Genomic DNA, 9,423 nt, shown 5'->3' with positions numbered 1-9,423 from the left:
GAAATTGAGATTCTGATTAAAAATCTTCCAACAAACAAAAGCCCAGGGCCAGATGGCTTCACAGGTGAATTCTATCAAACATTTAGAGAAGAGCTAACACCCATCCTTCTCAAACTCTTCCAAAATATAGCAGAGGGAGGAACACTCCCAAACTCATTCTACGAGGCCACCATCACCCTGATGCCAAAACCAGACAAAGATGTCACAAAGAACGAAAACTACAGGCCAATATCACTGATGAACATAGATGCAAAAATCCTCAACAAAATACTAGCAAACAGAATCCAACAGCACATTAAAAGGATCATACACCACAATCAGTTGGGGTTTATCCCAGGAATGCAAAGATTTTTCAATATACGCAAATCAATCAATATGATACACCATATTAGCAAATTGAAGGAGAAAAACCATATGATCATCTAAATAGATGCAGAAGAAGCTTTTGGCAAAATTTAACACCCATTTATTATAAAACCCCCCCAGAAAGTAGGCATAGAGGGAACTTACCTCAACATAATAAAGGCCATTTACAACAAATCCACAGCCCACATCATTCTCAATGGTGAGAAACTGAAACCATTTCCTCTAAGATCAGGAACAAGACAAGGTTGTCCACTCTCACCACTATTATTCAACAAAGTTTTGGAAGTTTTAGCCACAGCAATCAGAGAAAAAAGGAAATAAAAGGAATCCAAATCAGAAAAGAAGAAGTAAAGCTGTCACTGTTTGCATATGACATGATACTATACATAGAGAATCCTAAAGATGCTACCAGAAAACTACTAGAGCTAATCAATGAATTTGGTAAAGTAGCAAGATACAAAATTAATGCACAGAAATCTCTTGCATTCCTATACACTAATGATGAAAAATCTGAAAGAGAAATTAAGGAAACACTCCCATTTACCATTGCAACAAACAGTATAAAATACCTAGGAATAAACCTACCTAAGGAGACAAACGACCTGTATGCACAAAATTATAAGACACTGATGAAAGAAATTAAAGATGATATTAACAGATGGAGAGATATACCATGTTCTTGGATTGGAAGAATCAACATTGTGAAAATGACTCTACTACCCAAAGCAATCTACAGATTCAGTGCAAACCCTATCAAACTACCAATGGCATTTGTCACAGAACCAGAACAAAAAATTTCACAATTTGTATGGAAACACAAAAGACCCTGAATAGCCAAAGCAATCTTGGGAAAGAAAAATGGAGCTGGAGGAATCAGGCTCCCAGACTTCAGACTATACTACAAAGCTGTAGTAATCAAGACAGTGCGGTACTGGCACAAAAACAGAAATATATATCAATGGAACAGGATAGAAAGCCCAGAGGTAAACCCACACACATATGGTCACCTTATGTTTCATAAAGGAGGCAAGGATATACAATGGAGAAAAGACCGCCTCTTCAATAAGTGGTGTTGGGAAAACTGGAAAGCTATATGTAAAAGAATGAAAATAGAACACTCCCTAATACCATACACAAAAATAATGTCAGAATGGATTAAAGACCTAAATGTAAAGCCAGACACTATCAAACTCTTAGAGGAAAATATAGGCAGAACACTCTATGACATAAATCACAGCAAGATCCTTTTTGACTCTCCTGCTAGAGAAGTGGAAATAAAAACAAAAGTAAGCAAATGGGACCAAATGAAACTTCAAAGCTTTTGCACAGCAAAGGAAACCATAAACAAGATGAAAAGACAACCCTCAGACTGGAAGAAGATATTTACAAATGAAGTAACTGACATAAGATTAATCTCTAAAATTTACATGCAGGTCATGCATCTCAATATCAAAAAAACAAACAACCCAATCCAAAAATGGGCAGAAGACCTAAATAGACATTTCTCCAAAGAAGATATACAGATTGCCAATAAACACATGAAAGGATGCTCAACATCACTAATCATTAGAGAAATGCAAATCAAAACTACAATGAGGTATCACTTCACAGCAGTCAGAATGGCCATCATCAAAAATCTACAAACAAAAATGCTGGAGAGGGTGTGGAGAAAAGGGAACCCTCTTCCACTGTTGGTGGGAATGTAAATTGATACAGCCACTATGGAGAACAGTATGGAGGTTCCTTAAAAAACTAAAAATATAACCAGCATATGACCCAACAATCCCACTACTGGGCTTATACACTGAGAAAACCATAATTCAAAAAGAGTCATGTACCACAGTGTTCACTGCAGCTCTATTTACAATAGCCAGAACATGGAAGCAACCTAAATGTCCATTGACAGATGAATGGATAAAGAAGATATGGCACATATACACAATGGAATATTATTCAGCCATAAAAAGAAACGAAATTGAGTTATTTGTAGTGAGGTTGATGGACCTAGTGTCTGTCATACAGAGTGAAGTAAGTCAGAAAGCAAAAAACAAATACCATATGCTAACACATATATATTGAATCTAAAAAAATAATTGGTTCTGATGAACCTAGGTGCAGGACAGGAATAAAGACGTAGACATAGAGAATGGACTTGAGGACATGGGGAGTGGGAAAGGTAAGCTTGGACGAAGTGAGAGAGTGGCATGGACATATATACACTACCAAATGTAAAATAGATAGCTAGTGGGAAGCAGCCACATAGCACAGGGAGATCAGCTCAGTGCTTTGTGACCACTTAGAGGGGTGGGATAGGGAGGGTGGGAGGGAGACGCAAGGGGGAGAAGATATGGGGATATATGTATATGTATAGCTGATTCACTTTGTTATACAGCAGGAACTAACACAACATTGTAAAGAAATTATACTCCAATAAAGATGTTAAAAAAATAAAATAAATTCATGTTACTGATTGATGGGTGTGGCACTTTAGTGCATAATTATTCATCCTTCAAGGCAGTGATTGGCATCTAGCTGGTAACAGAAGCTGTGAAATACCTTAGTGTGGTTAGAGCTGCTGTTCCTTTGTTTCTTTCCTCTGGAAGAGATTACCATTTTTGGACTCCTTTAGCCAGAGCTGCATGTATAGGAGATTCTCAGAGTGAGAATATGAGGAAAACCGTAGAAGACACAGGTTCTGTTACAGTGACAGGTCCAAACAGTCCCATAATCCAAGGAAAACAGGCCAAATCCTTAACTGCCACAGAAATTCCTACATATGTCCCCAGACTTTGCTTAGTAACTTTTATAGCATGGCTGCAGTTTTATGGTCCATCATTTGTTTACCTTTCCTCATGGTTTTTCTTCAGGTAGCTCTTGTGCTAATTTTCAATTCTGTGTGAATCCACATCTCCAGAAATGTATCCCTCATAGGTTTAAGCTAAGAAAATGGAAACTGCTGGTGAAAAAGAGGTGTTGATTATTGGAAATCTAACTTCATGGAAGTTAATTTCATTTTTTTAATTTATTTTTTTATTGAAGTATAGTTGATTTACAATGTTGTGTTAGTTTCAGGTGTATAGCGAAGTGATTAAGTTATATATGTAACTTAATCACATAAGGTAAAACTTAAGTTATATATATATATATATATATGTGTATATATATATATATATATTTAAGATTTTTTTCCCATAATAGGTTATTAAAAGTTACTGAGTATAGTCTCCTGTGTTATACAGAAGGTCCTGTTTTTTACCTGTTTTATATATAATAGTGCGTATATGTTATCCCAAATTCCTAATTTATCCCTCCCCCCCGCATTTTCCCCTTTGGTAACCATAAGTTTGTTTTGTATGTCTGTGAGTCTGTTTCTGTTTTGTAAATAAGTTCATTTGTATTGTTTTTTTAGATTCCACATATAAGTGATATATGGTATTTGTCTTTCTCTGACTTATTCCACTTAGTATGATAATCTGTAGGTCCATCTGTGTTGCTGCAAATGGCATTATTTAATTCTCTTTTATGGCTGAGTAATATTCCATTGTACATATGTACTACATCTTCTTTATCCATTCCTCTGTTGATGGAAATTTAGGTTGTTTCTATGTCTTGGCTATTGTAAATAGTGCTGCTATGAACATAGGGGTGCATGTATCTTTTTGAATTATGGTTTTCTGTAGATATATGCCCAGGAGTGGGATTACTGGTTCATATGGTAACTCTATTTTTAGTTTTTTAAGGAACCTCCATAGTGTTCTCCATAGTGGCTGCACCAATTTACATTCCCACCAACAGTGTAGGAGGCTTCTCTTTTCTTCTTCATGGAGGTTATTTTTATCCCCTGCTCACAGATGAATGTGGGAGCATTTTCAGTTGCTAATGATGGAAAACTCAACATGATCAATTCAAGAGAAATTAAGTATATTGGCTCACATAATTCGGCAGTTCTGGGGTAGGGCTGGCTTTAGGCTCCGTTGGCTTCAGGGCTTAAATTAGAATTGAGTTTCCTTATTTCTTGGCTCTGCTTTTAGTGCCTCTGCTCTGTGCTCACACAGCAGCTCCCTTTCTGGTCACAGATGGCTGCCAAGCATGGCCCCAAGCCAGTTAGGAGGAGTGAGGTTCTTTTTTTGGAAGTCCCAGCAGTCTAACTGGCTCCGAATGGGTCATGTATCCTTCCCCGCGTGGTTCACTGTGGCCACGGTGCATATCAAGTCTTAACTGTCTTGGATCTGGGTTATGCGCCTCATGCCTGGAGTCTGGGGGTGTATTCCCTCTCAAACAACCTCAAAGCACAATCCCATTGGCCCAGTGTATATATATGGTATCCTTTTTTTTGAAAGACAGTTGCTTTAATTTAATTTATTTTTCATTGAAGTATACTTGATTTACAATATTGTGTTAGTTCAGGTGTACAGCATAGTGATTCAGTATTTTTGCAGCTTATATTCCATTAAAGGTTATTAGAAAATTATTGGTATAATTCCCTGTGCTATACAGTATATCCTTGCTGCTTATCTTTTTAATATATGGTAGTTTGTATCTCTTAATCCCATACCCCTAAGTTGTCCCTCCCTTTTTGATATAAAATATTAAATAATTAGATAAATAAAAGGACATAAGGAAACATGAATGGTGGCTATCTCTTGGAGTGGCATTGTAGGTGATTTAAGCATTTATTTGTTTTGTTTTTACTTTTTGTGGCTTCTAAATTTTCAAATGTGAGAGTATAAAAGTTTTATAAGTAGAAAAATTATCTTAATTGTAGTTACACCTGAGTAGTAAAAGAACTTTATTATTGCATTCTTTAAGAAAATAATTTAAGATTTTTTCCTCCTACCTTTTCCTTTGCATATTTTCTTAGAAAATCTTTCTCCCAAATAAGTTAAACATTTGCCTATGCTCTATCATTTATACATTACTTCTTAAATTCATTTGGAATTTATTTGAGTGTGTGGTATAAGGTGAGACTCTAATTTGATTTTCTTTTACCAAATTAGCAAATTTTTAGGCAATATTGGTTGAAAATGTAATTTCTTCTTCATTGATTTGGAAGGTTTGCTTTCCTGTGCTTAAAAAAAAAGACATCCCTGCCAAATTTCTTCTAAGGAAATTCTCTATTGTTGATCTTCTGTCAGCTAACCCCACATGGGTAAAGGAGAGAGAAAGCAAATGTGAAGATTAAGAAAACAGGAAAGAAAGAATGAATGGTCTCAGATTGGAGAGCTGTATGGTTCTTGGAGTAGTACCACTTCTGAAAATGAAAGCTCTATAATCACATGACAGTCCCATTTTTTTTCCTTCCCCAAATCTCTCCTATTCTCACACCTGTGAATGTAGGAAAATTTGGCTGATCAAACACGGGAAGCTATTTGCAAGCACTCTGGAATAACTGGTAAACAGCCCAGCCAAATTCACATCTTGTCCCACGTGGCAAACTTTACAGATAGAGAACTCCGAGGAAAATACTCATTACTGTACAAAGTGGTCCATGTTTGTGCATAAACAAGACATTTATTGCAAATGTGTTTTAATTGTCCATATATTTACAGAGTACCTCTTTTAATTTTACCAATCAAGTTTTATATTTCAAAGCACAATCCTCACCACTTTGGAACAGTTTTTGATATAGTTTTAAAATGAAAGATTTTAGTATAATGCAGATATGAACTCTTATGAATGATTAAAAACAAGCTTTCTTAGTATCTCCCATAATAATGATCCCTGAAAGAAAATTGCTGGTGTTCAGGGAAAATTTTTAAAGGCTTGACTGTCTTTCAGTGAGTTTGTTAAATTGTACCTGGAAGCAACCCTAAAGTTATTTCAAGTTTAGAAGTTCCATGGAGGTCAATATGAATCTTGCTTGGGAAAGATTGCATTTTTAAAGATAATATTGAATATTTTATACTCACATAAGTCAAGAATACTGTGATTTTTGCCAATAAAAGATTGTAGAATTTTGTTTATTTCAAAATCCTATTGCTGCACCCAATCCCAGGCCATGTTCTAACTCAACTTTCTTAAATCACTTCTCATACAAATATCAAATGTTATTCTTTTTAAAAGACCAATTGCATTCAATGGCATGTTCCCATCACTTTGTAGGAGATAAAATTTCCATGAATGGGCTCGAGTTTTCTCTCTTGAGATTTGTGGACTGAATGAGACCATCTGCATAGATATGTTTAGCATCGATTTAGATGTTTTTAGATTCTGTTTAATTGATAATCAAGACTCAGGCCTGTTGATTAACAAATTGGTTTCTCTTTTAGGGAATTGTGTTTCCCATGCTAAAAAGCAAAATTCCGTATGCCAAATCTCAGAACTCTTAGGAAATTGTATATTTAAAATCAGTTGTCATGTTAAGTTTGAGTCTCTGTGATAAAATCAGATGCTGATTCCCCATGGGAACTGGAAATGGAGAGGCCTTTTCACGTCTCAGACAGGATACTGGAGTGAATTCATGGTCATGGACCATGTGGGCTTCATGGTTATGAAACTGGAGATAAGTCCATGTATAGGGCTGTTGAAATTATTTTATAAATATTCCACTCTGCTTTGCTTTGGGGCTCAGTCATGCTGCCATGATTGTTGCCTCCATGTTGAATTTTCTTCTTGCTCTCCTGTTGTTTCAAGTGGGAACACTTAAAACACTTTGGATTCTGCTTACTCTTAAATTATTTTTTATTTGTTGTGAGGTGCTATATGCTTCTGAAAACAAGGTCACTGTGTTAATTGAAGATTGTTTGTTATAAATACTTAGTAAAAATACTAATGCCACAAAATGCATTGTTACTTGGGTCAAAAATTAATGCGTATATATTTCTGCTCCTCAATAAGGATATTCATTTGTTTGCTTTTTCCTTGTGAGCCAGAATTGTCATAATTTCTGTAACTCCAGTGCAGTACTCAGGACCTTTAAATCCTTGTTGCTGGATGCAGGAAGATGAATAGGAGAGCAGCTGAGAGTAGGGACAAAGCATGATGATGAAGGGGTCTATCTTTGGGTGGAGAAGAGAAGATGATGTGATCATTTGGGTGGGAAGATATCTCTCACTCTTAGGATATTTCATTGTTGACTTTGTGTTTAAAGCTGTCTAGTACATTTTAAAGGTTACATGGGGAGTCAGTCATCTGATTGAGTGCTTGATGGGAAAGAGTTGCCACAGACTTAGGGCTCTCAGGGGCCACTGTCATCAGAGACCCATGAGAGCTGGGGCAAAGGGACTGCTATTTCAGGAAATTCATTGAGGCAGAGCACCCACGGAAGAAAGCTTTTTCTAGAATTTAGGCCTGACCTCAGTGTCAGGAAGCTTTCCAAAATAATCACACAAGTGAATTTTGCAGAAGTGGTATAAATAACAAATTCCTATTAATATGGAACTTCAGCTAGTTTTTTTTGTAAAAGTCTGAGCCTTGTCATGTTAAAACGAAATATGATATATTCCTAGTACAAAAATGACTATTTATGCCACATTTATTTATATATTAAGCTAAATGAAAATCTGCTATTTTGTTAAAATAATTATGTATCCTCAAATCGGATCAAGATGGTGGAGTAGGAGGACACAGAACTCACCTCCCTACATAAACACACCAAAAATACATCTACATGTGAAACAGTTCTCACTGAAAACTAACTGGAAACTTGCAGAGGGACTCTTGCACAACCAAGGCTGTAAGAAAGATACATATGTAATTAGGTAGGAAGAGAAGAAAAGCGATTGGGTCAGGACATGTGCCCCTGGGAGGGGACTCAGAGGAAACAGGAGATAATAGAGGTGGAGACCCTCCCTTGGGAATGAGCGGTTCAAGCCACATATTGGGCATCCCAGTCCTGGGGTCTGACACAGGGAAGATGAGCCCCCTTGGCTGGTGGGACTAACAGGAGGGCTGTGGGAAGCCTGGATTCTGCCATGAGGAGCACACAAATGTTTGCTTCCTTCTGAAGCAGGATGGAGAGGGTGGACTGAAACCAGGAGGATAGCTGACTGGTTTCCCTCGACTGCCCCAGTGTACACCCCAGCCTGAGTCAGGTGAATGCTCCTAACCCTAAAGTCTTGTTTCATCTCGCAGCTCCACACAGGAGCGAGGGCCGCCATGACTGAGGAAAAAGCTCGGCCGTGAGATGCTGTGGTGGCTCAAACTCTAAGTGGTGTCTGAGCAGGGAGGGGACAGCCGTTACTGGTGATTGTACAGACAGTGCATCAGAGGATGATTGAATTTCTAACAGTGGCCACTTTGCCACACCCAGTGCCCTGGTCCTCACCAAATATCCATGCCAGCCCCTCTTACTTCAGCATGGCTCCCCTCTGGGGATGAGGGTGGGAGTGCTAGGATGGGGAAGAGCACACCCTTAAAAAGAACTGCACCAGCCTGGACCCTAACCCGCAGGGCTTCTGATCCAGCGGCTTAAGAACTGCCCCCGCCCCTAGTAGAGTGATGTTGGCCACTGAGCACAGGAGAAGCCCCAGCTCACACCCGGCTCTGGCTCTAGCCCATCCATCTCCAGCCCCATCTCCTACCAAGGTGAGAGCTGCCAGCCCACACTGGGGGAAGATGTGACTTGTGTTCACCAGCTCGCCCACCAAAGCAGCTGGCATACGCAGACTATATAGGGACGCTTCCACACAAGGACACCCCTTCACAACCAGAATAGGCCTGTTTCACCTAATTTTATAGAGATAGGGAAAGATAAGCAAAATGAGAAGACAGAAGAATTTGTGTCAATTGAAAGAACAAGAGAAAACCTCTGAGAAAAACAACTAATAAAACAAAAATAAACAGTTTACTAGATAAAGAATTCAAAGAATTAGTAATAAGAATGCTAACTAAATGAGGAAAAGACTAGATGAACACAGTGAGAATTTTAACAAGGAATTAGAAAATATTAAAAAAAATATAAAAAAGAACCAGTCAGAACTGAAGAATATAATAATTGAGATGAAAAACACCCTAGAAGGAGTGAACAGCAGATTAGGTGAAACAGAAGAATGCATAAGTGATCTGGAGGATAGAATAATGGAAATCACCCAATCAGAACAGCAAAAAGGAAAACAA

This window comes from Orcinus orca, chromosome 10 (assembly GCF_937001465.1).
Source record: "Orcinus orca chromosome 10, mOrcOrc1.1, whole genome shotgun sequence".
NCBI lineage: Eukaryota > Metazoa > Chordata > Mammalia > Artiodactyla > Delphinidae > Orcinus > Orcinus orca.
Note: the sequence above shows the minus strand (reverse complement) of the source record.